General features: G+C 43.7%; 1 long non-coding RNA gene across 1 annotated transcript in view; it reads right to left on the bottom strand.

The window, feature by feature from the left end:
* Positions 1-323: 323 nt before the first annotated feature.
* Positions 324-11,918, bottom strand: part of LOC112262639 — a 53,571-nt gene continuing 41,976 nt past the window's right edge. Inside the window, exon 4 of the long non-coding RNA XR_002955390.2 lies at positions 324-407. This is a non-coding gene — a long non-coding RNA (uncharacterized LOC112262639). The remainder of the gene's footprint in view (positions 408-11,918) is intronic.

Here is an 11,918-nt window from a genome sequence, read left to right as displayed (position 1 = left end):
CTCATACGACCATCTCCTCCACCACTCTGCGAGCTGATTGGTCCTTCTCATTCTGGACCAATGAGAGATAGCGCCTGGCCAGAGCCTGCTGCCCAGAGTCCTCTTGAACCATCAGCTCCCCATACAGATAAACACCCATGGCCTGGAGAAAACACACGCACACACATGTGTACAGTATACATACAGAACATACAGAAACACACACACATGTACAGTATACATACAGAACATACAGAAACACACATGTTTTTGCACAAGGGTCAGCGTTACATGTTATGTAAGTGAGTGTGTGTGCGTGTGTGTGTGTGTGTGTGTGTTACCTAGTGGTGAATGAGGAAGTGCTCCACATCTCCATAAGCCTGAGAGTATTTGTGTTTGACCAGCAGCTCACACCAGCAATGCCTCACCTGAAAGAAAAACAACAGGCATGCAGATACATGGAAGAGCTCATGAGGGTCATAGTCTGACACGGAGAATCATTTACTAAGAACAATAAAATATATAACATTTTAGGCCAACAATCTTTCTCTCTCTCTGTGTCGTCCGTCCGTCCGTGTGTGTGTGTGTGTGTGTGTGTCTGTAAGAAAAGGCCTGGCCTTTTCCCCAGAGGATCAATGGCAGCTCTGTTGCCACGGTCACCAGAGAGCTCAGAGACTGTCCCTGTCCCCGCCTCCCTCATCATCCCTCCTCATCCTCTCTATGTGTGTCCCTGTGTGTGTGTGTGCAGCTAGGTCACTCCGGATCCAAGGCGATATTCAATGTTCATCCAGGTCCCCAAGACGTCGGGAGATGCTTTCAAAACAGGCCACTAGGTGCAATGGTGAGCGATATTGTCATCAAGAAGGCTTGCTAGGGTGTTGTAGACAGAGATGTAGAATGGGCGTAAACTGAGAGCTTCGGCTCCCAGTGTTTAGCTCCCCTGGACAAACATTGAATACTGAAGTCAAACTGTGAGATATTGTTTGTGCGTGCATGTGTGTGTGTGTGTGTGTGTGTGTGTGTGTGTGTGTGTGTGTGTGTGTGTGTGTGTGTGTGTGTGTGTGTGTGTGTGTGTGTGTGTGTGTGTGTGTCTGTGTGTGTGTGTGTGTGTGTGTGTGTGCGTGCGTGCATCTGTGTGTGTGTGTGTGTGTGTGTGTGTGTGTGTGTGTATACGTGCGTGCGCGTGCATGTGTGCATGCGTATGTGTGTGTGTGTCTGTTTCTGTGTGTGTGTGTGCGTGCGTGCGTGTGTGTGAGTGTGCGTGTGTGATGGGAGTGATCTGTGAGTTAAATGATAAGAGGGTGTTTTTTTCTCTCCTAGATGATACATTTTCCTCGATGGAAGCAGCAATACTGAGGAGGATTATTTTTCTGCTCATGTCTTGATTGATGTTCCACACACATGTATGCACAGACAAACAAGTGCAAACACACGCACACGCTCACACACACTGTTTTCCCTTCCACCTGTGTTTGGGGGCGTGAGAAACAGTGAGAAACAGAGCTGGGCAACACTCCATTGAAAGCAGTGTCTCTGAAAGCACCCTTTACCTCTGGAGCCTCGTAAATAAACATGAGCTTAATTAGGCCTCAGATGGCCTATCTATCTCTTCACTCTCCTTCTTCTCTATCGCTTAACTCTTTTCCCTCTTCCCTCTGTCATCAACCCCTCTCCCTTCTTATTTCCTTCACTTTTGCTCTGTCTGTCAACATCCCGCCATCTGACATATCATTCACTATCTTTCCGCTCTTCTTTATTTCCCAATTCTCTACCTTCTCTTTCCATCTCTATTTATCATTAGTTCTACAGTACACCTCAGAAACTTTATTAGCACACTAGCAACCAGGTGTAATGCTACATCACTTATAACAGGAGGCTATCTATCTTAGCAACCAGGAGTAATGCTACATTATTTATCCAAGATGGTGTAGCAGTCAGGCGTCTTTGTCTTCGTCTTGTCCTGTCCCGTGTATATATCTTTTCATATCGTTTCTTCTTTGCATATATATATTGCATATATATATTTTTTTCAATTCTTAACCTCAACTTCAACATACTCTCCTGCAATCCGCCTCACCCAATGTGGTATGGATCTGCTATTATCTTTACTTTAGAACCGGAACCCCCAACAGAAGCTAGCCAGATAACTAGCTACTAGCTAGTAGTCAGGCTAGCCACTGCTAGCGGTCATCAGCTAACCTTTAGCCCGGACATCTCCTGACAGTCTAGCTAGCTGCTATCCGAGTGGCTACTCCTGGCTAACGTCTCTGTCCCAAAAAAAGCACCAAATAGCCTGGAGCTAACCTATGCTAGGCCCATCTCCCAGCTATCTGAATAGGTCCATCAGCCACTACTTGGTCTACAATACCTATTTTGCCAATTGGCCTGGACCCCTTTTACAACCGATACGGAGCCCCATTCATCACGACTGGACTACCTACGTAATCCGCCCGAGGGGGTTTTTCAACAGGCTCCTCCGTCGCGACGTCCCCTGAATGCCCATCTGCTAGCCTGCTAGCTGGGGCCCGCTAGCTGTCTAGAGCATACCGGACTGTTAGCTGAAGAGGACCATCAGCCAATTTCTTGGGCTACTATATATATTTTGCTAATTGGACTGGATCCTTTTACTACACGGAGCCCTGCTGATCCATCACGACTGGTCTGCCGACATTACTGCACGGGGGGGCTACAACAGACTTCTTCCGTCACAACGTCCCTCTAAGGCTCTTTTGCTAGCCTGCTAGCCCCGGCACACTAGCTGTCTGAATCGCCGTGTCTGCAGCCTGCCTAGCTACTCACTGGACCCTATGATCACTCGGCTATGCATGCCTCTCCCTAATGTCAATATGCCTTGTTCATTGCTGTTTTGGTTAGTGATAATTGTCTTATTTCACTGCAGCCCTGCTCAATATGCCTTAGCTAATCATTTTGTTCCACCTCCAACACAGGTGACCTCTCCTGGTTTAAATGGTGTCTCTAGAGACGATACCTCTCTCATCATAGGTTTACCTCCACTGTACTCTCATCCTACCATACCTTTGTCTGTACATTATGCCTTGAATCTATTCTACCATGCCCAGAAACCTGCTCCTTTTACTCTCTGTTCTGAACGTACTAGATGACTAATTCTTATAGCCTTTAGCCGTACTCTTATCCTACTCCTCCCCTGTTCCTCTGATGTAGAGGTTAATCCAGGCCCTGCAGTGCCTAGCTCCACTCCCATTCCTCATGCACTCTCATTTGCTGACTTCTGTAACCGTAAAAGCCTTGGTTTCTTGCATGTTAACATTAGAAGCCTCCTCCTAAAGTTTGTTTTATTCCCTGCTTTAGAACACTCTGTAGTCGTGTCTGAATCTTGGCTTAGGAATGCCACCAAAAACCCTGACATTTCCATCCCTAACTATAACTTTTCCGACAAGATAGAACTACCAAAGAGAGTTGCAATCTACTGCAGAGATAACCTGCAGAGTTCTGTCTTACTATCCAGGTCTGTGCCCAAACAATTTGAGCTTCTACTTTTAAAAATCCACCTTTCCAGAAACAAGTCCCTCACCATTGCCGCTTGCTACAGACCACCTTCTGCCAGCTGTGCCCTGGACACCATATGTGAATTGATTGCCCCCCATCTATCTTCAGAGCACGTGCTGTTAGGTGACCTAAAAGGGGACATGCTTAACAAACCAGCCATCCTACAATCTAAGCTTGATGCCCTCAATCTCACACAAATGATCAATGAACCTACCAGGTACAACCCCAAATCCGTAAACACGGGCATCCTCATATCATCCTAACCAACCTGCCCTCCAAATACACCTCTGCTGTCTTCAACCAGGATCTCAGCAATCACTGCCTGTGTCCGTAATGGGTCTACTGTGAAACGACCACCCCTCATATAAAAATAAACATCAGTTATAACAGGAGGCCATCTATCTTAGCAACCAGGTGTAATGCCACATCAATTTTAAAAGGAAGCTATCTATCTTAGCAACCAGGCGTAATGCCACATCAATTTTAAAAGGAAGCTATCTATTTTAGCAAGCAGGTGTAATACCACATCCCTTATAGCAGGGGGCTATCTTAGCAAGCAGGTGTAATACCACATCCCTTATAACAGGAGTCTATCTATCTAAGCAACCAGGTGTAATACCACAACCCTTATAACAGGAGTCTATCTATCTTATCAACCAGGTGTAAAACCACATCCCTTATAACAGTAAGGGAATACCCCCCCTGAAATTAACAAAAAGGAATGGAAACTTATTGGCACCGTACGAAACATATACACAATGTACAATACCACTCAAATGGACATCGTTTCATTCAAATCTTAATGCAAATGACAAGTGTCACACAGCAAAATTCCAATAGATGGTGAGCGCGCTCCACGGTAAATGTTCATATTGCAAATGCACATCAAGTCAATAACCAAGGGTCAAATTTTTAACATGTGATTTTTTTTTCACAAACATAGCACCCCCTTAAAAAAGTGCTTTCTGGACCTACTTTCAAAAGTATTTCGATTTTTTTTGTCGATTATATATGTATAAGAACTGTATGAACATACTTTTGTCATATTTTATTGTCATATTTAAAAAAAATGGTCTATAAGGCATATGTTTTGTCCATTTGCAATACGATTTCATAGGAAGTCAAAAGTAAAAGTCAAAAGTCAGTGAACCATTGCCAAATGCCATAAGAAATGTCCAAATGCAAAATGAAAGTATTGAAAGTGCCAAATCAGGATGTTATGTCCATTTGCCATGTATACGCCATAGGACGTCGAATTCCAAACCCAAAAGTCAGTGAACCATATCCAAATGGCATTTATACTGCACAAATGATATATAGCACTATGTTAAGCCATGAATCAACCTAGATGGTCTATTTGTCATGTATGATAAGGGAGAAGTGGGACTCTGTTGTTTTTAATGATTTTTTTTAAATGTCCAAAATGACCAGGGGCGCTGCCTATTGGATGGACACAGGTGGGGGATGCTCCCTACCCAACCCTAGACCCCTTGCACCCCCCTAAAGGCATAAAAAACATTTTACAAATGTGCTCCTGGTAACCCATTCCAATCACCAGGTGCACGGCTGTGGGCATTTACCATCACAAATTTGACATGCTCAAATATAATGCAGAAATGCAAAATTGACTGGCCCGATGAACTCGGGATGGCCAGGCAGTGATAGTGGTTCCTCTCCATTGCTCGTTGTGTGGATTTCATCATGTCCATTTGGTAATGTTTTTTCACTGTTGAATCTTCTTGCAAATGTACTGTCCATTTGCAATATGTTTCAATAGGCATTTTCTATCACGAATTTGACATGCTCAAAATTGACTGGCCCGATGAACTCGGGATGGCCGGGCAGTGATAGTGGTTCCTCTCCATGGGTGGGGGGTTCTCCCTACCCAACTGTGGACCCTTTGCACCCCCCTAAAGGCATTAAAAAACTTTTTTTTAAATGTGCTCCTGGTAACCCGTTCCAATCACCAGGCTCCCGGCTGTCCTTTTGCAATATGTTTCAATGGGCATTTACCATCACGAATTTGACATGCTCAAAAAAACTGCAGGAATGCGAAATTGACTGGCCCGATGAACTCGGGATGGCCAGGCAGTGATTCTGGTTCCTCTCCATCGCTCTTTGGTGTTGATTTCAGAATGTTAATTTGGTTATGGTCTATCACTGTTTAAACATATGGCAAATGGACAAAAGTCAGCCAGCAAGTCACCGTCCATCAGTCAATTAGATATCATTCTGACACCAAACTGATATCATCTGACACCAAACCCACTTTTTCCAACTCATTTAGAAGCCAACTATCACATATTTCAGAGCAGGCCCATAATTCACAGAGCCTTCAGTTGAAACCATAATAAAAACATAAAACACGTAGTTACGTTCAGCTGTGGGTCCAGTTCTGACATTATGTGTAGGCCTATGAGGCGACCTGGAATCCCGAGTTTCGGCTCGATAGGTCATTTGATGCCCGAGCAACGACCTTAATTGTTGCTGACAATCCACTTTTTCCAGGCTATGAGCTATCGGACAGAAACGTTGGTGTCCGTCTCTATGGGCCGAGGTGGTTTCAGTGCACCTAGTCTTGCGACTCTGGGACTTTTCTAAATGTCGTCATTTTCATGATGGTCAAAATGAATTGAAGTTATTGTAAATGTACGTGGCTGTTTCTCGGTCTGAGAACCTTCTAGAGCCACATAACTCACCGTGCACTATCAACTTGAGCTCTAGAACAGGTTTCTAAAGTTCACAGCTCTAGGTCTGACTGTTCTTTGATAGTTCAAACGAAGGTAACTATTGCAGGCTCTGTGTGTCTCTAAGCCCCACACTGTGTCACTCCATCCTTGCTGTGTGTGTGTGTGAGTTTTTCTTGGAAATCTGATGGAATAAATTACTGATTTACAGTTCATGAGAGTTGCCTAATCACACATATGAAGTTTTGAAAAGATCTGACCTTTTTTAACCATTCAAAACAGCACCTATGACCCCAATTTAAGGCACTTCCGGTTGACACAGAAAGCTGAAAGTGAACACATATTCTCTTTGGTGTAGGCTCTTACAGAATTTTGAGTTTTAAGTCTTTACGAACTGACTTATTTACAAAGGGTTGAATGAGTGTGTGTGATTTCAGAAAATCACAGAAAATCACAGAAATCTCGCAGAGCTCCGAAATCTACCTTAATGGATTCATCTGAACACGCCACAACTGGATCTGTAACTTTTTTTAAACATTTTTTAATTTTTTAACATTTTTTTTGAGCATCACCAATTGTACATTGTACATTTTCTCTTAAATTACTATATATACATGGCTGGTTCTTTTTTTCCTGACACCGTAGGTTCATGTACTTTGACATGAAGCAGTCAAATTAGCGCTCTATTTTCATTTTTGACCTTTAATCCCAGAAAAATGTCCTTAACTCAAAAAGCGTTGAGGCCTAGACACCATCTTTTTCTGGGCTAGCAGCCCATTAGTCCAAACCTTTGCTCATCAAGTTTCGTCTTCGAAGTCTTTTCCGTTTAGGAGAAATGGCCATGATGTGATTGGTGATGTTTTGTACATTTGCAATAAGATTCCATTCGCCATCTGGTGGAATTTACCAGGACAGCGGAAAAATGACCAAAATGTGAAAATGTTATAAAACGGAAACCGAATGTCCGAGAGACTTCGTCGATGACTTCCCGGAAGATCTGGCCCCGGTGCACGGCCCGCCGCCGTTGGCAAATTTTACAAAAATTTGCGGACGTCTAGTAAGGGACCGTACATTTGCAATATGGAGTAACTCATCGATCATACAGCAAATGCCGAAAAGTGCCCTTCATGTATGGAGTCAATCTATTTTAGCAACCAAAATTAACATAACTTATAACAGGAGTCTATCTGTCTTAGCAAGCAGGTACAATACCACATCCCTTATAAAAGGAGTCTATCTATCTTAGCAAACAGGTGTTATACCACATCCCTTAAAACAGGAGGCTATCTCAGCAACCAGGTGTAATACCACAACCCTTATAACAGGAGTCTGTCTATCTTAACAACCTGGTGTAATCCACATCACTTACTAACATGCCATTTCAGTTCTATATATTTCTCATTTTCCTTGATCTTTTTTTACCTCGCTTTCAATACACACATGCACTCACATTGGCATGAACACACACACCTGTAGGCCTGATGGGGGGGTAAGAAAGGGGTAAGAGGGAGCTCCAGGGCTCTCCCCAGGAATGCAACCCAGCACATGGAGTTACTTCACTCAATCAGTGGATGACTGATTCAGTGATTTCACTCAATCAGTGGATGACTGCGTGCAGCTTGTAGATTACGCACCAATTTACACAAAGGACACTGGGCGGACCCGTGGTAAATGTAGTCTCTTATCGTCCCAGACCCACTAAAAACCCTAGACCCACTCACAAACCAAACAGGCCAATCTTCCAATGATATGCCTACAAATACGTCACAATGCTGCAGACACCTTGGAGAAACGATAGGAAGGGCAGGCTCATTCCCCTGGCGCATTCACAGCCATATAAGGAGACAATAGAAAACAGAGCTTCGAAAATTCTGCCCATTTCCTGGTTAAAGTATCATCTTGGTTTCGCCTGTAGCATGAGTTCTGTGGCACTCACAGATAATATCTTTGCAGTTTTGGAAACCTTAGAGTGTTTTCTTTCCAAAGCTGCCAATTATATGCATAGTCGAGCATCTTTTCGTGACAAAATATTGTGCTTAAAACGGGCACGTTTTTTAATCCATAAATTAATAAAAGAGCGCCCCCTATATCCAAGAAGTTAAACACCTCACTCTGCAACTGGATCCTGGACTTCCTGATTGGCCACCACCAGGTGACAAGGGTAGGCAACAACACATCTGCCATGCTGATCCACAACACTGGGGTCCCTCAGGGGTGCGTGGTTAGTCCCCTCCTGTAATCCCTGTTCACCCACAACTGCGTGGCCAAACACGACTCCAACACCACCAGTCAATTTGTTGACGACACAACAGTGTTAGACCTGATCATCAACAACGACGAGACAGCCTGTAGGGAGGAGGTCAGAGACCTGGCAGTGTGGTGCCAGGACAACAACCTCTCCCTCAATGTGAGCCAGACAGGAGCTGATCGTGGACTACAGGAAAAGCCGGGCTGAACAGGCCTCCATTATCATCGACAGGGCTGTAGTGGAGCAGGTCGAGAGTTTCAAGTTCCTTGGTGTCCACATCACCAACAAACTATCATGCTCCAAACACACTAAGACAGTTGTGAAGAGGGCACGACAACAACTTTTCCCTCTCAGGAGACTGAAAAGATTCGTCATTGGTCCCCTGATCCTCAAAAAGTTCTACAGCTGAACCATCGAGAGCATCCTGACCGGTTGCATCACAGCCTGGTATTGCAACTGCTTGGCATCTGACTGTAAGGCACTACAGAGGGTAGTGCGTACAGCCAGTTACATCATTGGGGCCAAGCTTCCTGCCATCCATACTAGGCGTGTTAGAGGAAGGCCCCAAAAATTGTCAAAGACTCCAGTCACCCAAGTCATAGACTGTTCTCTCTACCACCGCACAGCAAGCAGTACCGGAGCACCAGGTCTAGGACCAAAAAGCTCCTTAACAGCTTCTACACCCAAGCAATAAGGCTGGTGAACAATTCATCAAATGGCCACCCAGACTATTGACCTCCCCCCAGTACCCCCTATGTATAGCCTCATTGTTGTTATTTTATTGTAACTTTTTAAATGTTTTAATTTTATTTTGACTTTAGTTTATTTAGTAAATATCTTAACTCTATTTCTTGAACTGTTTTGTTGGTTAGGGGCTTGTAAGCAAGCATTTCACTGTAAGGTCTACAGCTGTTGTATTTCAGCGCACGTGACAAATAAAATTTGATTTGATTATAAAACGACCCTGCAGGTCTCTCTTCTCCTCTCCTCCTACACATGAGGAGTGTCCTTGGTGTGGTATGGTGTAACATACTTATTTCCTCTCTGGACCCTTCAACCTAGCATGGGCTTCAAGGCCTTCTGTTGTACAATGTGCCCTATGTGCTTGACCGACAGATGGCCGTTACAAACACACACATACACATCCTATCACATGAAACCTACATGAAAGGAAGCTAGCCACAGTCACGCATTCACTCTCAGTACATGCAAACACACTCATTTGTAGGCACAGACATATACTTCCACATGCATTCACACACACATGATCATGATCACTCACACACCTTCAAACACAATCACACACGCATGTGTTTAACGTGTTATGGCAGCAATCCTGTTAACGGCATAATTGTCATCAACAACCGCTGAATTGCATAGCGTTACATTCAATGAATATTACAAAAAATATTTTTTATTCATGAAATCAAAAGTGCAATATAGGAAAACACAGCTTAGCCTTTTGTTAATCCACCTGTCATGTCAGATTTTGAAAATATGCTTTACAGCGAAAGCAATCCAAGCGTTTGTGTAAGTTTATCGATCGCTCGACAAAACATTAAGTACACTTAGCATCAAGTAGCTTGGTCACGAAAATCAGAAAAGCAATCAAATGAATTGTTTACCTTTGATGATCTTCGGATGTTTTCACTCACGAGACTCCCAGTTACACAATAAATGTTCCTTTTGTTCCATAAAGATTATTTTATATCCAAAATACCTCCATTTGTTTGGCGCGTTATGTTCAGAAATAAACAGGAAAGAGCGGTCACGACAATGCAGACAAATTCCAAATAGTTTCCGTAATGTCCACAGGAACATGTCAAACGTTTTTTTATAATCAATCCTCAGGTTGTTTTTAAAATATCTAATCGATAATATATCAACCGCAAATGTCTTTATCAGTAGGAGAGGGAAAAGCAATGGCTGTCCAAACTCTGTTGCGCGAGCAAAACTCATGCGACCACTTGACGCGATGTTATCTTTCTGGCTGATTTTTCAAAATAAAAGCCTGAAACTATGTCTGAAGACTGTTGACACCTTGAGCAAGTGATAGGAAAAGAAATCTGGTTGATATCCCTTTAAATGGAGCAGAGGGAGGCTATGGAACATGGAGTTTTCAAAATAGAAGCCACTTCCTGGTTTGAATTTCCTCAGGGTTTCACCTGCAATATCAGTTCTGTTATACTCACAGACAATATTTTACACTAGAGAGTGTTTTCTATCCAATACTAATAATAATATGCATATATTAGCAACTGAGACTGAGGAGCTGGCCATTTACAATGGGCACATTTTCATCCAAGCTACTCAATACTGCCCCTGCAGCCATAAGTAGTTAAACCAGTGCTCTCACACACTATCTTTCACACCACATTAACTGCTCACACATATCTCACAAACATTCTACAACACTTACATGGAAGGACAGAGCACTAACCATAACATTGGTTGGTTGGGAAAGGCCCGTAATTAAGCATTTCACTGTTAGTCTACACCTGTTGTTTACGAAGCACGCAACAAATACAGTTTGATTTGACAAGAGTGGTGTGTACAGCAGTAGCTATATAGGATGAGCCATGACTAGGATACATTATAAACATATAAAATGGGTAAAACTGTATATAAACATTATTAAAGTGACCAGTGTTCAATGACAATGTACATACAGTAGCAGCGGTCTCTGCAGGTTAGAGTACCGGTAGTCGCAGGCTAGTGACAGTGTCTAAGGTTCAGGGCAGGGTACTGGGCGGAGGCCGGCTCGTGATGACTTTCTAAGACACCAACTGCTGTAGATGTCCTGGAGGGCATGCAGATGTCCTGGAGGGTGGGTGGTGCAGTTGATGTACAAGGTGGTGATACAGTCTGACAAAATGCTCTCAATGGTGCATCTACAGAAGTTTGTGAGGATCTTAGGGGCCAAGACAAATTTCTTCAGCCTTCTTTAGTCCACGATCAGCTCCTTCTTTTTGTTGACGTTTAGGGAGAGTTTATTTTTCCTGCACCGCTCCACCAGGGCTCCGTGTAGTCTGTCTTGTCATTGTTAGTAATCAGGCCTACCACTGTTGTGTCGTCAGCAAACTTAATGATTGAGTTGGAGACATTATGGTCACACAATCATAGGTGAACAGGGAATACAGGAAGGGGCTGAGCATGCACCCCTGTGGGGCCCCCTTGTTGACGATCAGTGCCGCAGAGGTATTTTGCCCACCTTCAACACCTGGGGCCGGCCCTCAGGAAGTCTAGGACACAGTTGCACAGGGATGGGTTCAGACCCAGGTCCCTGAGCTTAGTGATAAGCTTGGAGAGCGACTATGGTTTTGAAGGCTGAGCTGTAGTTTATGAACAGCATTCTTACATACAGTATGTATTCTTCTTGTTCAGGTGGGATAGGGCAGTGTGCAATGTAATGTCGATTGCGTCATCCGTGGATCTTTGGCGGTATGCAAATTGTATTGCGCAGAGGGTGTCGGGTA

Source organism: Oncorhynchus tshawytscha, linkage group LG12, assembly GCF_018296145.1.
Source record: "Oncorhynchus tshawytscha isolate Ot180627B linkage group LG12, Otsh_v2.0, whole genome shotgun sequence".
Taxonomy (NCBI): domain Eukaryota; kingdom Metazoa; phylum Chordata; class Actinopteri; order Salmoniformes; family Salmonidae; genus Oncorhynchus; species Oncorhynchus tshawytscha.
This window is presented reverse-complemented; position numbering and strand designations above follow the sequence as displayed.